The 17,196-nt window shown below is 46.3% G+C and overlaps 1 protein-coding gene across 1 annotated transcript in view; it reads left to right on the top strand.

The window, feature by feature from the left end:
- Positions 1–17,196, top strand: part of LOC119375239 (zinc finger homeobox protein 4) — a 252,257-nt gene that overhangs the window by 96,061 nt on the left and 139,000 nt on the right. The window contains exon 3 of the mRNA XM_037645431.2: positions 14,617–14,701. The gene's annotated coding sequence lies outside the window, so the exon portion shown is untranslated. The remainder of the gene's footprint in view (positions 1–14,616; positions 14,702–17,196) is intronic.

The following is a 17,196-nucleotide window of genomic DNA, read 5'->3' as shown; positions in this document are numbered from 1 at the left end:
AAATGAAACAGCCAATTGCGCGTATATATGCAATACACGCCGCATCGCTGGCCGCGTGAAGCGAGGCATGAGATGTATGCATTTACACGTATACGACTACGGCCATATACACTTTGACTTGCCTTGTTTCTATATCGTCGAGGTGTGCGCACACTTTCGCGCGTTATTTTTTCCCCCCAGATTTTCAGACAATGAAAGCGCCAGAGTCATGTCTGAGCAATGGCACTGAGCGGGGAGGGCCTTCTTTTTATGAGGCCTTCATTAGCCCGACGAGGGAGCACGTCTTCTCAGCAGCCGGGCTCGGCCGCCATCAAGCGGTGCGCGCGCTCCTGAACACTGCTGCACCTGTTACGTACGACGGCGCAGGAAGATGAAGGGGGGGGGGGGGTAGTGGCGTGAGCCATGGGTCCCGGAACCTTCCCATAGGTCCGCTCAAAGCGCGAGTCATAAAAGCGGTGTGCCATAGCGCGCCCCACTTCGATAAGGCGGCTCTGTATGGCGAAGTGGGGGGGGGGGGGGTTGCGCCGCCCACGACTTATCAAATGAACCACACTTTGTGGGCGCACGCACAGATGCCTAATTATAGTAACGGTCAGAAGCGAGAGCGCCGTCCCGAGCAACAGGGTCGAGGCTTTCCTCGCGGTGCGCCATCGGGATGCCCTTAAATAATTAACCAAGGCGGCAGCTCAATCCCTGCGCCCGAACTCTCCCGTGTTATTGTCTTGTTTCGCTTCTTTCTACCTGGGAGCTCCCTGTGGAGAAAGGCAAGCAGTAAGCGCCAACCACACTGGCGGTCCAGTATCGCGAGCCTTCTTCAGCGCGTGATCTCTCGCTTCGTTGCGTTATACGTGGATCAGGCGACCGGCCCTTTTTGGAGCACTTAAAAATTGGGCTGCGTTTCGCGGTGTACACGTTCGAATCGGTTAGAGATGTAATAATAAGTCTATCTCGGCGCACTGGCTCGGTCACCGGAGGTCATCTACACTGTCGCACCAAGACGCGTGTCCCGTTATATCGTGCAGATGTTTGCTTGTATTCGGGATACCTCGTGACTGTTTTATTATGCAAGGGCATGGAGCATAACTCGAATTGAAAAGTGCGCGCATGGTATTCTGTCGTTCGACTCATCCATGGGCTGTTCGTTTGTCTTGTTTTCTTTTTCCTTTCGAACGCTATACGACTTCTCCATCGTTTACCATTCGTGTAGTTGAGAGAGAGAAATAGATGAAAAGGAAGAGGCAGGGAGGTTAACCTGGTGCGAGCGACCGGTTTGCTACCCTGCACAGGGGTGGGGATATAGGGGTCGGAAAGAGGACAGAGAGAGAGGGAGATAAAATAAAAACAAAACAAAACATGCACACATGCACACACATGCAGGACGTCCTATCACAGCCGTTCTGATAGCCCGGTTGAACGCAGAAAGCGCATTAGCGCCTGCACAGCCTTCTTCTGAGACGTAAAGTCCTGTCGGTGGCGCAGGATTCTTTCTTCCGAAAGAGTTCGGTCGTCCAATTTGTCAAGCGCGTTGCAAAGCGACTGTCTCTGCGAACAGTACTGTGGACAGTCGCACAGAATATGCTTAATTGTTTCATCACTTCCGCAGTGGTCACAAGCTGCGGTGTCGGCCATTCCTATGCGGAACGCGTACGCACAGGTAAATGCGACACCCAACCATAACCTGCACAGAAGGGTAGCGTCACCTCGACGAAGTCCTGGGGGAATTCGAAGGCTGAGAGTTGGGTCTAGGGCATATAGTCGTGCGTGCTGGAAGTGTGGCTCGTTCCACTGCGACGTGGTGAGTTGGCGAGCAAGCACGCAGAGCTTCCGTGCAGCGTCAGTTCTGGAGAGCGGTATTAAGAGTTGATCGTTTTCAGTATGGGCGGAACGGGCAGCTTGATCGGCCCGTTCATTGCCGATAATCCCACAGTGACTTGGAAGCCACTGAAAACATCTATTGCCTTTGACGTTTACTTCCAACCACAGGTGGATGCAAGAGGCGCATGCCGACTCTCGGCGTTGTAGGAACCGAGAAGCGCGCCTACGGTACAAGCGGTGTCTAAAGTGCTGAGAATCAAGGACTCATGATTAAAATAAAAGAAAACAAAAGAACTGTCGTTTGCTAGCATAAAAGTAAGGTGATGCTATCCCTTAAGAAAGATGTTTTCTTTTTCCTAGTTTGTTAGCTTTATTAAATTTAACAAACCATCTCCACGGCCTGTTATGCGTGGCGAAGGCCTCAACTGCAAGTGCCAATACTACAATAAGCGCATTTTGACCAGGAAATTGCATGGAATTTCGTGTGAGCCAACGAACAAAGCCGTATTTGTCTAACACTCTTAACGACAGTAGGAAGCAGTAGACTGAGAAACACTGGGCGCCTCTCTTACGAGACCACATTTATAAGAGCGCGTCTTCGTACAATAGGTGGTAACTGCATTCTTTGGCAGTTCCAGATTACTTTCCTTTGGACGCCATACGTCTTTATCAGTTTCGAAAAGACTCATACCGCCCTCTGCAACCTTAAAAAGTCATCACGTGGCATATATAAATGCGATCACCATCAAACTATTAAAAAAAAAAATGTGGGAAGCTTGCACTAGAGGCGCAAGGCTGAGTGACAGCGGAGCCGGTGGTCTCCTAGCTATAGTCCCTGCTGGGCTCGATTTCTCGATTCTATAGCCACTTTTTCTTGTTGGAGCGTAGCTCTTAGGCGCCTGTTCCTGCGTTGAGCGTCGTCCATTATTTCCCCTAGTCGTAGTTGTTGCCCCTACCGCATCTAGCTAGCACGCCTCGAGCCACCCGGCGCTTTTCTGCCGAGCCTGGCTGGATTAACAACTTAAAATTAAGATACAATAAACAACCAGGCAAACGGGCGCAGCGAAAGATCTCCTGGTCACGCGAAGCTCTCCTTTTGCCGGCTGGATTGCTGTGAACAGCAAAAAAAAATAAAAAATGGATATAAGGAATAACAATAAGAAAATGAAAATAAAACGTCGTATGTAACCATTTGGCACCGCCGAAGCAAGAAATAAAAAAAAGGTTATAAAAAATATAAAGAAATGAAAAAGAGAAAATAATAAAACGAAATATATATATATATATATATATATATATATATATATATATATATATATATATATATATATATATATATATAAATAAAGAGTGCACCGTACATATATACCTCTCTCAAATTATTTGCCTCAATATATCGCCCAATTAAAACACGCCTACAGCTACGCTCACATTCCGCATTATAATGCGAAATGGAAGCGAAATACTCCCTATATGAAGTATCGTAATCGTCGGCAATTTTTCCTCAAAACACGCTTTTTTTTTTCATTATTTATTCTTCTGTCATACGGTTTCGTGCCTTTACTGGACATTTATTTTGTTCGGCTCTGAGTTCACAGATTGTTGTTTAGCATATTTTTCCCCTTTCTGTAAGGCATTGCACGCAATCAGCTATCGTTTACTATTCGTAAAATAAAGTTATTTTGATTGACTGGACCACCGAATTTGAGTGAACCGTACTCACTTCGGTTCTGTTGATAATGATGTCTTCTCTGTCTAGCCAGTGCTATGGGTGTTTCACAAGGGTTCGATGTAAGGTCCTAATTGTTTATAATATTTATCATTCATCTGCTGGTGTGTTACACTGGCGCTCTTCCTACATACTTTCCTATCTTTTTGCCATGTTTCCCATGTGTAGGGCAGCCAACCAAACGTTGTTCGACCATGGGTTACCTTCCTAATAACAATAATTGTTGGGTTTTTACGTCCCAAAACCACATTATGTTTATGAGAGACGCCGTAGTGGAGGGCCCCGGAGATTTTGATCACCTGAAATTGTGTAACGTGCATCTAAATCTTAAGCACACGGGCCTCTAGCATTTCGCCTCCATCAAAATGAGGTCGCCGCGGCAGGGATTCAATACCGGGACGTCAGCAATAAGCACCATAACCACCAGACAACCGTGGCGGGTTCGGCTTAGCTCCCTGCCTTTTCCTATCTATCTATCTATCTATCTATCTATCTATCTATCTATCTATCTATCTATCTATCTATCTATCTATCTATCTATCTATCTATCTATCTGTCTGTCTGTCTGTCTGTCTGTCTGTCTGTCTGTCTGTCTGTCTGTCTGTCTGTCTGTCTGTCTGTCTGTCTGTCTGTCTGTCTGTCTGTCTGTCTGTCTGTCTGTCTGTCTGTCTGTCTGTCTGTCTGTCTGTCTGTCTGTCTGTCTGTCTGTCTGTCTGTCTGTCTGTCTGTCTGTCTGTCTGTCTGTCTGTCTGTCTGTCTGTCTGTCTGTCTGTCTGTCTGTCTGTCTGTCTGTCTGTCTGTCTGTCTGTCTGTCTGTCTGTCTGTCTGTCTGTCTGTCTGTCTGTCTGTCTGTCTGTCTCTGTCTGTCTGTCTGTCTGTCTGTCTGTCTGTCTGTCTGTCTGTCTGTCTGTCTGTCTGTCTGTCTGTCTGTCTGTCTGTCTGTCTGTCTGTCTGTCTGTCTGTCTGTCTGTCTGTCTGTCTGTCTGTCTGTCTGTCTGTCTGTCTGTCTGTCTGTCTGTCTGTCTGTCTGTCTGTCTGTCTGTCTGTCTGTCTGTCTGTCTGTCTGTCTGTCTGTCTGTCTGTCTGTCTGTCTGTCTGTCTGTCTGTCTGTCTGTCTGTCTGTCTGTCTGTCTGTCTGTCTGTCTGTCTGTCTGTCTGTCTGTCTGTCTGTCTGTCTGTCTGTCTGTCTGTCTGTCTGTCTGTCTGTCTGTCTGTCTGTCTGTCTGTCTGTCTGTCTGTCTGTCTGTCTGTCTGTCTGTCTGTCTGTCTGTCTGTCTGTCTGTCTGTCTGTCTGTCTGTCTGTCTGTCTGTCTGTCTGTCTGTCTGTCTGTCTGTCTGTCTGTCTGTCTGTCTGTCTGTCTGTCTGTCTGTCTGTCTGTCTGTCTGTCTGTCTGTCTGTCTGTCTGTCTGTCTGTCTGTCTGTCTGTCTGTCTGTCTGTCTGTCTGTCTGTCTGTCTGTCTGTCTGTCTGTTCTTCAATATTTTGTCCACTAAATCTAAAATTTGCCTATATGTGGATGATTGCGTAATTTACTTGCAAGATTGCTTGCAAAGCTGACGCTGCTCTACCGACAGGCTTCACCTATACACACTTGCTTTCTTTACAAACTGCGGAACATGCTATTGAACGTATGTAAATGCTAATCATTGTGCGTTTCTCGAATGGCACTAATATTCCCACGCACTCATCTTGATAACCCGTCTCTAAAGTCGATGTCATCCTTCGAGTATCGTTTTGTTCCAAGCTCTGGCAACCTGCACTGGAAGTTTTGCGTGATGCACGTAACCGCTAAAGCCAGCCGTTTGCTGGAGCTGCGGGAGCCGTTAAGCTCCGTGTCAGTTTGTGATCAATGGTGTGTCCACCAAGACGGAAACTCGGGCTACATGCTGAGGTATTGCATGCTGATTTGCGTCGGCTTTCTCCACTTTTACGTTACTCCAGAAGAAATGCAGCTCAGTGAGGAAGGAATGAAGACTTCTAAATATTTTATTATAATACACAAGAAAATTTCCTGATATTGATTCTGTATTAATTTTCGTTCCCCACTTCACCGTCCTCCTCGGCTCAACAAGTCGATTACTGTGCAAGTGCAATGCAATGTTTGTACTTGTTTGTATATGTGGACGTCAGAGCGGAACACCATAAGCGTGGAACCACATCGTACGACATCGTAAAGAAGGAGCGAGAATAAATGCTGTTTGAATAGCACTTTTGTTACCTTGACGAGAAGCACCGACGGGTGCCGTGTGTGCCTACAGCGTCTTCTTGCTTCGCAACCTTGCTCTCCTTTTGTTGCATAAACAGTGGCGTTAAAGTCTGTTCTCCTATGTCTATTCTTTCACCTCGCTATTGCATTACTGCTATATTCCGTGTATATTCGCTTCCTTCGCCGTGTCATGCGTTGGTGACGTTTCCGCGATGTCTGCCTGTTTATGTTTGGAGGCTGCCAGCCGCGGGTGTTGAGTAGCGAGCTGGCAGTGTTGTGTGACTTGAACATCCAGCGCAGCGCACGTGATTTTCTCAGGAGACACGCCTATTCGGCCACTCTGCTTCAGCTTCAGTATACAGGCCTCAGGTTTCGGCGCATGCATTTCGCCGTAGCTATCTTTCCACCACCCCCGAGACATCGTTAAAAATCCCAGTTCTTCAGCGATGACATTTATACAAGCAATCATTAATGAAAATAGATCCGAGTCGTTTCCTCGATGCATGTGGAAACACGCTTTTGTGGTTCCTATGCAACAAAGTGACGGTGCTCTCACCTTGGCTATTTTGTATGCACGGGTTGCTGTGGAAAGAATAGCGTAAAGAGTGCCTCGGCTGCTCCATCTTTCTGTTATGCAGCGAGAATTACCGCAATAAGAAGATAATTATGTTAAAATAAATAAATAAATACATAAAATTATAAAGAAGAAGATAACCGGATGGCAACGCACATTTCGCTGACGAAAGTTCACCCTTCTTTGGAGGGCCCACAAACGCGCACTTACGCTCACGTTCCGGACGGAACGTGAGCGTAATGAGCATGGCTCCTGACTTCATGCATAGCTGCAGCACATAAAAGTTTTTTTCTAAATCTGAGTCCATTAAAGGTCCTTTAAGAATTTGCCTTTTTTTGGAGGTGGCTTGGTGACCAAGGTCAAAGTAATTCTACACTTCTAAGGGAGCGCTCGTCCAAACTTACAATAATTTGCAACTTACTATCGCAAATTACAAATTTACGAATCGATGCAGTTTTACCGGTTTTACAGTGCGTTACCAGAGTCAATGCAACTGCCGGCTACGACTGCGCTTCACAGTGGCTCCACCAACTGTAATACGTATAAGGGTCGGCTGGCGTCCAGATTTTGTGCACAGTCGTTTTTTTCTATGCACACGCTTGCACACGAGTCACGACGGATTGCATAGAGAGGCAAGGAGGTTAACCAGAGGTAGATCCAGTTGGCTACCCTGCATGGCGTGAGGGCAAGGGGGGGGGGGAGTGAAAGAAAGAGTGAAAGGTATAGACAAGCACGTACAAGGTAACCCAGTACACGTATGTATACAGTTGAAAATATTTATAAACGTGAAATGCCCCCAATTGGGCACCACCATCATTTATTTGCGACTTTTTACTTAACCGTCATTCATAATTCACTTCCTCGTCTTCTTTAAAAAGCAATTTTCTTTCATGTGCCTTTTTTTGTATGTTTCATTGTCAATTGGCTTTTTATGGTTTTTACAAAGTGAAGCCCCTCAGCTCCACTTAGTTTCGCTCATAAATGACGAACGAGTTGAAGTTGGTTTTTCTTTTTTTATTTTGGAGTGGGGGGGGGGGGGTAAGGGAGGGTGAAAGGGGGTGCACACCTACATCTACACTGTGATTAGCAGCGCCGGCAGGCTAGTGATTTCCTTTTGTAATCAGCACGCCGACTGGGTTGAGCCGCATGCTGTAATCTGTCAATCGCTATTCTCATTAGCTCTCTTTATATACATGTGTTCAACCGGACGCGAACAGTGCCATACAGAGATAACGAAGCTTACGAAATGCTTCTTGCAAGCCTGACGCATTGGCATCGGGAAGTCACGTAGCTTCTTCCTTCCTCTATAATTGACTGATTAGGTAAGCTTGTTTGCTTCCTACGTCAGGTGCAGATACTCTCAGACGCAGATGAACGCTATTTACATAAACAGCGCAGCTCTACGCAGCAACAACACCGTCACAAGAGAAATGATCAGGCAAGCTCGCGCCTTATATATACTTTCCCGTGGGTACTTGTATTACGGCGGAGTACCGCAGGTCGCCTTCCGGCTCGATATCCGAGAAGAAAAAAAAAAAAAACTCCTCGCGAAGGCCGGTCTGTATAATCACAGTGACTTGGTAACCTCGATTTTATTTTGCTAAGAAGGCGTGCCGATTTTTTTTTTTGCATTAATTTATTGCTTCATTATTTTGTTTGCTCGTTTAGTTCGCGAGATACACCGGATTTTCATGCCATGTCTTAAACCCGCGTCTCCGTGGGACCTCCTGCAAAATTGTCAAGTTCATTGGCGACCCTGAGAAGCAACACTGGTGTTGGCAGCCTTCGGCCAGAAGTCCAGAGTGATATAATAAAGTGGGCCTGGCATCCCCAAAGCCGCATTTTGCTTCTGTGCACAATGGCCGAGTAAACATGGTAGGCAACGCTTGGTATACGTGTATACGGTTGGATTCTGTGTGGCTCGATGTCCCAGTGCGCTCAAATATCCGTCTTCCCCGCCTCGCTCCCATTCGTCTGGCATCGTTTACTCTGTGTTTCTCTCTCTCTCTCTCTTTCTCGGTTTCGGTACTTTCACCTTCGCCGTGACGTGTTAGTGATGCAAACCACAAGCTCACGCGCGTGAATAAGGGGAAGGGTAGGGGGCTGTTGCTGCTCGTGTGTCCATATACGTCCGCAAAGATGAGCACGGGCGTCGGTGCGCGCACTTGTGCCCATAGCTGGAAAGGGGAAGGAGGAGGTCTCCCACTTTCATCAGCGCGAGTAGAGGGCGCGTGACGCGCTGTGTTGCGGCGCGGAGTACCATCCGGAGCGCGATATGGGCCGCACGCATGTGTGCATGTTTATGCGCCGTGGGTCTATTCGCGGTGGTATACGGCTGCACGGCCCTTATCGTAAAATCCTCGGAGAGCGTCTTAAAGCGAACCCCGAGCCGTTGCGGTTTCCGCTAATGTATACAATGCATAAACTCGCCACCAGGGCGGCGTGGCTGCGTGTTGTCTGAATTGTGGACTCGGGCTCCTGCCCTGGGAACTGATAAGATCGGCTCAGTTTATGGATACTGGTCCGGAAAGCTGAGAGGAGCGTCGGAGGGGAAGAAAGAAACGAGAATCCAGAAGGGGGATCTGCCCAAGGGAGGTCCGCCATGCTGCGGGGGATTTTTATGCCTTTCGTGTTTTGTTTCCGGCGCTGCTTTTTATGCCACCAGCGGCAGCTTGGTGAAGGCGAGCGCGTACAAGTGTCCTTCAAGGGCTTTTTTGCCTAGCCTCTTTATACAGCGGCCGTCTGAGAGGCTGTGTGCCGCCGACGCGTTCGCCGTCGTTACCACGCGTGCGCGCGCTCGACAGTGGCTGCCAATCTTTTTTCGGCGTCAAACATCCCCCTCATGTGACGTAAACACGGGCACAGTCGATAACTAAAACAATGTTAAATACGCTGCACTATCAGCGGTGGGTGCTCAAAGAAGTTACGATACGCTTCGACACAACATTGCTCATCTAGAGGAGGTGATTGCGGATCGAAGCAGACGAGACACTCAGCCGAATGGTTGTCTGAAGTACCCGTTTGTGCGAACAGCAGCGATCGTTCGGCTAACATCGCTGTCGAAGTCTTCGAGTATATTAATGAGTTACCGCTAAGTAGAGGTGTACATAGCATTGCGTAATATAAATTTAGGTTTCAATGTATGAAAAGGGAGTAACAACGAAATGGCACTACAATTCCCGCATGACTGACCAGAGTCGGATGACTGTACATGAGGCTGGTTCTCGAGCGCCGGTCAAGTGCGTGCTTCGTTGAATTCTTCATTCGTTGAATGTAGTGAAATAGTGTTTTCACTGAACTGAACAGTCTAGGACAGCGGCTTAATGTAAGTAGCTTTACAGAGAGATTGAAAAAAAAAAACATTTTAGAAATTGACTTCACGTATCCATCCAGGCTTGTATGGATTTATCAAAACACACTTCTCATGTGTATGAGTGAGGGGGGGGGGTGAGGAGGGAGGGCCTTTAGCCCCCGAGTCACCAAACATACATGCATTCTCGATTAACATCTGCACACGACTCGCATATGGGCTTCTCATAAGTATCTCTAGGAGATCACATAAAGTGCACATGCGTTGTATGTTCAATTATATTCGTTCTACACGGTGTCTGTTCACATTAAGACTTAGATTCATGTGAAGGCCCTTGTTCATTGGTTTTCATATTATGCTGGATTTTTTTTTTCTTGCTTTCTGCTGTGTCCAGTATATTCCTGCGCCGATAAGTGCCAACTTTGCATTCCTCATGGACTGCGCTTCGTGCGAAGCCGCACATTGTGGGCGTAACTAGCTCTCCTTTAGTAGAACGCGATAACGCTAAAGCGCCCGTGTCGCAGAAAATACGGTTTCAGCGTCGGCGACGTTTTCCGTGAGGTATTCTGCGTGGCAGTCAAGTATTCTACCAACCACAGCCACTGCTTAAAACTTCTGCGGAAAAAGACCCTATACAGGCGTCATGTCGGGCGAGCAGTCATGTAAACACGTGTCATATATCGTAGCTGAAGTGTAGAATCGCGCCAGGCGTCGCACCATCTGAACTGCGTAACCAGTGGATGGTTAAAAGAGCCCCGCCCATTGCAAAACGCTCAGCTATAATAATAATAATAATAATAATAATAATAATAATAATAATAATAATAATAATAATAATAATAATAATAATAATAATAATAATAATAATAATAATCCACATTATCAAGAAAATGTGCAGCTACGTAGGCGTGCGTATTGTCTTAGAGACGCATATAGTCGGTACTTCGTTACTTCACAAAGTGGCGAATTATGGCGTAGTGGGTACTTTGTAACTGTATTTCCCGCACACGCCTTAGGAGCGTTTACAACGGTCAGTGTCACGCGCACAAACGTTCGGTCACTCACGGCATAGTTGGAGGTGTCCGCATCAACTACGCAAGCGAATTGAACGCCCGATGTAAGCAGGGCCCAAAGTTTGGAAATATTTGCCCACTCATCATTAACAAATTAGGCCAACCGTCTATAAAAGCTGATTGTCAAACCAAGCATGTCAGTAAGTTGTAAGCCATAGGTGTGGTGTATATCATCCCTTTATTGTGTGGAAAGATGTATGTTGGACAGAGTGCAAGATGTATTAACCCAGTGCTGCAAGAGCACCGAAGCTCGCTCTCTTCCTCAACCGCCACGTCCTACCGTTTGGTCAATTATTGTATTGCGTGTAGTTGCAATCGAGATTTTATTGCCACTGTTAACCCGTCTCGTCATCATAACAAAGTAACAAGAGAAATGAAACTTGTACACTACCAAATTAAACGACAAATGCTTGAGTCAGGCATCTGCAGCCCTCGCACCTAAAGAATTTGATTATCTCATCAACACTTGCGAAGCCTATAGCGTCACTTGATAATGTATCCTTTCGCTTTCTCTGTTTCCCCTACGTTGTGTCCCTCCTTTTGCTGTGATATTGACGTGGTTGCTTCACACATGTGTGATTTCTTTGCGTGACCGATACAGGCTGCATATAAGGAAAGTTTTCAACAAAAAGCTTCGGTTGATTGTACAGCGCATGCCTTGTTTTCTCGTTCCTCGTGTATTTGTTGTCTAGCGCTGCCATATCAGAATTATGAACCCAAACCAACTTGCCCACCTATCCGTTATCCCGATGACGCTATCGCTTTCCACTCTTAAGCTTAAGCGTTCTAATTTTTTTTTTACTTCATTTGGGCACTTTATGAACAGCGAACAGCGAAACAACTGCACCAAGCGCCGTCCGTCTTCATGTGGCAAAATTTTTACATGTTTACATTCCTTCCTCCCGTATATTGTATTCGATGACAAAAACAAAGCGCTCACGTCCGTCGATGAAATCACACCCTTTCTTTTTTTTTTTTTTTGATACCAATCAAACCTTTTCTCATCTTCACCGAAATCTGACATTTAAAAAAAAGTTTACACGCCTATACAGAAAAGCATATCTTGCACAAGCGCATATTAGGACGTTTAATGTCGTTAGTGGAATGCAAACAATTTTTGAATTTCGGAATACTCTTCTATTAGGGCGCTCGCATGGTTCAGCATCGCATTTCGACGTTTCCGCCAATGTTAAATGAATTACTCGCAAATTTGCTTTGCGGGAACGAAAAAGTAGACTGAGTAGGACTCTACATTATCGACCTCTCTGCGTGGCTCAATGTCTGCCCTCCTTGCATGAGTCGTGACCTCGCAGTTCCATGGCGTTTTGCGATTTTGATCTCCTCCATAACTCTGTCTGTGAGACCCTCGTATAGCCCCTATCCTATATAAAGCAGTTTAAATGGTTTTAGCTCTTTCTAAACTTTCTATTGCAATTCTTTTAAAACTTGCTGCGGACAGTAACCTAAGAACCGAGGCTTGCAGCTTTGTAGATTTTCGACCAGTCAAGTTTGCCGACCGGTAGCCAGTCAACGAATGTGGGAAGTATGTAATATGGGAGCACTAAAAAGCAATCGAGTTGAACGATTTTCACTGGTCTTTTTTTTTGTTTTCGGCTTTCCCACTACAGTGTCCAAAGAGTTAATTGCATAGAACTTTGCAGTTATCACAATCCTTACAATTGCTGTTGCATGTGAGCTGCGCGTTTCGTGGTACGCTTCAGATGTCGCTTGCTTGCGCACTTCTTTACAGGGTAGCACTAAAAACTTGCTTTCGTTCCTATTTGGGAAACACCGCTTCCGTCTTTGGCTCGCTACCCTGGCTCGATTGATTGGACGCAATGAACGCCATTGCCGATGGCCGTCTGTCGAAACAGCGAAGGGCTGCTCGCGCCAAACGTGTTTATGGCCCCGGGGTCACTGAATGAGGGACGAACTCTCCCTGAGCCGATGACCGGAGCTCCGTGGCCGCCGTTGCACTCATTTTGGGCTCCCAGCCCACAACCACGTCCCTTGTTAGCATGCACGTGCAATCTCATGGCCGACCGGTCGATGATTTTGCCATCGCAACTTCGCGCTTGTGGCTGAGCTCAGCCTCGCAGTTTGTAAGCAGCGTGGAAAGTTGGGCAGGTTGGTAAGTATTCATTCGCAGTTTGTGTTGATCGTGTTGAAAGTGCAATCCAAACTTTTCTTTCGTCCAGTTTGGTTTATAACCTTTCTGAAGACGCTCTACTGACCCTGAATTCTGGGTTAGCCTTCTTTTTATCGAACAGGGAGCGACTTGTAGAAGAATAATTATGAACGCTACTCCTGTCCTCCGGGTGACCGTTGTTGATTCAAATTTCAATTGATGTGTCCGAATGTTTGAAATTTTGAATACAATTTCGATAAGCCCCTTGAATGGTATTTCATTGGTATTTCATTCGAGCATGCCCTGAGGTAATGGAGGGTGGGGGTGGACTAGTGTTGACTGTTGGACGTTCGTTTTTGGTCAAACACAAATATAACGACAAATATCTGTTGAAGTCTCCGGATAGAAAGCCGCGTGCAAGTGGTGTGTGCGTGTGTGGGGAGGGGGAGGGGCATAGGTATCATGCTAGCTATATTTTCATTCGTTTTTTTTTTTTTAATGGTGGCGCTGTTAATGCCAGCCGTTGGTTGTACTCCTCGAAATGAAAACTATGGCATCATCATGAACCAACACGCGCTATGTTCGTCATCTTCATCTTCTGCTTCGCTCTCAGAACACGTGCGCCGATTTGTCCAGCGTGGGATGCAATAACTCTGATGGTTGAGATAACAGGTAGAGAGAGAGAGAGAGAGAGAGAGAGAGAAAGAGAAAAATTCTTGAGGAAAAAATTTCTTGACCAGGTGGGATTCGAACCCACGATCCGAAGGCGAGCATTGTAACCACTCGGCTATCCAGGTACGCTAGCAGAGCATAACATAGCCTTGTATAGTACAGTATACCAAGTAGGTGCGAAAGGGAAGTGAAGGTGAAGAGGAGAGGTGTTAAGAGAAGGTGAGGAGGAGGAAAAGTAGGCGGAGATAGAGTAAAGCATAGCATAGGAAGAAAGAGAAATAGAGAGAAAGAAAGAAAAGAAAGACAGCAAGAGAAAGAAAGAGAGAGAATCAAAGAAAGAGACAGAAATGCACAGACAGAAAAAGGAAGAGACAAAAAGAAAGTGGAAGCTAGAAATAGAGAGGGAGAGAGGGAAAGGGGAGAAAGAAAGATTGAAGGAGCGAGACATAGAAAGAAATATATAGTAAGACAAATAAAGAAGTAGAAATAAACGAGACAAATAAGACATAGAAAATAGAGAGAAGAGGGGAAGAGAAAGAAAGATATGAAGAAAGAAAGAGAAAAATAAAGAGGAACAAAGAAGGCTGCCCAACTCCGCACTTTCTTCAGGTTTGGCACCACTAGTGCGAAGCTGACTTCATCTTTTTTCTCTCTCTCTTTGGTCTTCGTCATTGTTTCGCACGAAGCCCCGCAGTCACCTGCATCGGTCACTGGGCGTGTCGAATCGTCATAGCGATGGATATTAAGCGGAACAATATAATTATTTGAAAATCCGTTGCTTTCGGTGGACATTCGGTAACGTACCGTGCACTCATTCCTAAAATAGATGCAGAACTTTTCCCTATCTTATTCTGTTCAAAAGCATATTCTGTTCTGCTCCAGAACATGAGCCCAAGCGCAAGCGAATTCCGCTATGTTTTATATGATTTGTTTTTTGTTCTGGCCCTGCAAAATAAAAAAAAAATCTAACCGATGATCTACTTCGAAAAGAACCGTAGCGAGTATTGCGAATGCCGACACAGTAGGTGACTGGTCTGTTTTCGACACGTCTGTTGCCACTCTTTACAATATCGAGACAGTTTTTTTTTTCTCTGTTTATTTTCTTGCAGAGTCGGCCGTGATTGGCTGTTCTATGCGTAGCCGCCTGGTGATCTACCTTGCTTTCGGAGAGCTCCGGAAGGAAATTTCATCATGGTGAGTTGGGGCTTGTATAGCCTCCCGATCTAACCGAGCAGCCGCGATTTTTCTGGGGCGGGTAAAGCAACGTCTGTGTATCGCATTTGTGTTTGTGCTGTTCGGGCGCATTAGCGCAGCTGCGGCCGTGCGCCCGGACAGGCAGGCCAGCTTCTGCGCATTTGTACCTGTAGAAAAGGTGGATCTCATTAGGCGACCGAAACGCGCCACGCAATGGCCTCGCTCAGACTTTCCGGGAAAGCCTGCAGACGGTGAATCAGGGCTCGCGAGACCGCGGTCGTCGGCGCAGCCATTTGTTATATACTATTGCTCACTGGGAGAACTCCTCGACTTGATTCGATATGTGTACGTTCTCTGCACGTGGTCGACGCTCTTCATCGATATTTATTTCCTTATTTTAGGTGCCTCTAGATGGTGTGCGTGGCGCGGACATATCATCGCGTTCGTCTCCTTGTCAATCCTCCATATGTCTTAACACGTCGTGAGCTCTTGACGAGCCTTCTTTGTTTTTCTGCTTGATTTTGTGGACGGGTCGCAGGCAGATGTCATATTCGTTATACAGTGTACAAGAAAGATAGAAACTTGACTAAGCGGTGTATATTTTTATCTTTATCATCGCAACCGTATACCCTCACGCCACTCTTTCGAACGAATATTTGCTAACAAACGTTGCAGTGCTATGAGACGAATGTCTTGTGCTGTTAGAACAGTTCGTAAACAAATTTATGGTAATAAAGTGCGACATTATTTCGCAGTGAGTGAGTGAGTGAGTGAGTGAGTGAGTGAGTGAGTGAGTGAGTGAGTGAGTGAGTGAGTGAGTGAGTGAGTGAGTGAGTGAGTGAGTGAGTGAGTGAGTGAGTGAGTGAGTGAGTGAGTGAGTGAGTGAGTGAGTGAGTGAGTGAGTGAGTGAGTGAGTGAGTGAGTGAGTGAGTGAGTGAGTGAGTGAGTGAGTCTGTAACAGTCTTAGAGTGCGTCTTTATAACTTAACTAATTTTGTTGTGCTTGCGCTCGCCCAATAATGAGAGCAACCTCAAGTTTAGCGGCGCTTCACCAGCGCCGTCCACCGCCCTAGAGGGGAAAGATTAAAGCTTTGGTCGCGTTTGCCCGGGCTCTTAGTGCTCGCGGCAAGCGTGCTTCTCGGTGCTTCTTTTTTCTCGCTTCAGTTGAGATGACCGCCGCTCATTTGTCATTGCGGAAAGTAGACACGCAATACCGTTTCGTCGTGGATAATCGTGGCAGTTTGGAAAACGCGAGGAGACATGAATTTCCAGTTAAATTTTACCAGTCCACAGGGAAGTGGTACGAACAGTAGAGGTAGAAGGCTTGGATTACAGCAGTTTTACAGCAGCCATTTGTGTTATCTGCAGAACCGGAATTATCAACAGGGACGATCGCAGTGACCGCGCCCATTTACTGTGTCATCTATGAAACGCAGGTATACATACATGCGATCGGAGATCGATCGTAGCTCCACATTTCGAGAGTGCTCCTAGGCCGACCGAGCCTTCTTTGTCAATTTGACAATAGCGGGCCCATAAAATCTTGCCCCAGTGGCCCTTGGTTTTGCAGCAGGAGGCAAGCCACATGGCCAACTGGATGTTATATGTTATATTTGGTTCAAAAAAGAAAAACAAACTGTCATGGCCCTCTTCGTTGTTGTTGTCGTGATAGCGCGGCAGCGTAGTCGTCTCCTTCACAATGGCCGGTTCAGGACACTATCGTCGCTGATGCCATCCTTACTGGCACTTCTCTTTGGCGATGTCGTTCTGATGGTTTGCTTATATAAACGTAGCCCACATTTTGTTTGGATTCGGGCACACGGTACATTTTATTTTCATTTTTTTTGTTGAAGCCAGTTTGCTTCGACTATTAAAAGGTCGTCATTCTGCTGGCCGCGCTTGTAATGTGTCATAAATGCATTTAATAATATCTTCTGTTATAAACAGCTCTAGTAAAACGTGTTTGATGTGTTGCTTTCGTGCGTGATACTTTTTTCGCTCCGAGTTTTTGTTTTTGTTTTGTTTTTCCTTTCTCACTCTTGTACACTCTCCGCCATACAGCCTAGGCATCGCGCAACCACTTGACGTGGCGTGAGTTATACGACCGTGTGCGCTGCAGGCCGCGATACACTGCTCCGCTGATGGGGAAACCCGTTTGATGAACATGTCGTAAAGTCTACGGAGAGCTATCACTTCCATATTTTCTTTTTCTTTTCGTTAGCTTTTTTTTTCTTGACCTATTGTTTGCTCTTCTCTGTTTTGGTCCCTCTTGGACATTCCGACCTGTTCCCCTTGACTGTGTGACCACTGCCGCTGTGTTTCATCCGCGCAGCTCTTCACGGTGCCCTTATAGCTGTCTGTACGCTTTGCCGGCAATCAACTTATCGTTGGCCTGCACATCGCCGTTCAGAGCAGTGCATGGAGGGAGGTTCAGCTTGTGTACCTACTTTATGTGTACGGTATTGGGAAAGTAATCTATGCCGCCGCTTAAAATTT

This window comes from Rhipicephalus sanguineus, chromosome 1, assembly GCF_013339695.2.
Source record: "Rhipicephalus sanguineus isolate Rsan-2018 chromosome 1, BIME_Rsan_1.4, whole genome shotgun sequence".
NCBI classification, from domain to species: Eukaryota; Metazoa; Arthropoda; class Arachnida; order Ixodida; family Ixodidae; genus Rhipicephalus; species Rhipicephalus sanguineus.
The sequence above is the reverse complement of the archived record's forward strand: the minus strand, read 5'-3'. Positions and strand labels throughout refer to the sequence as shown.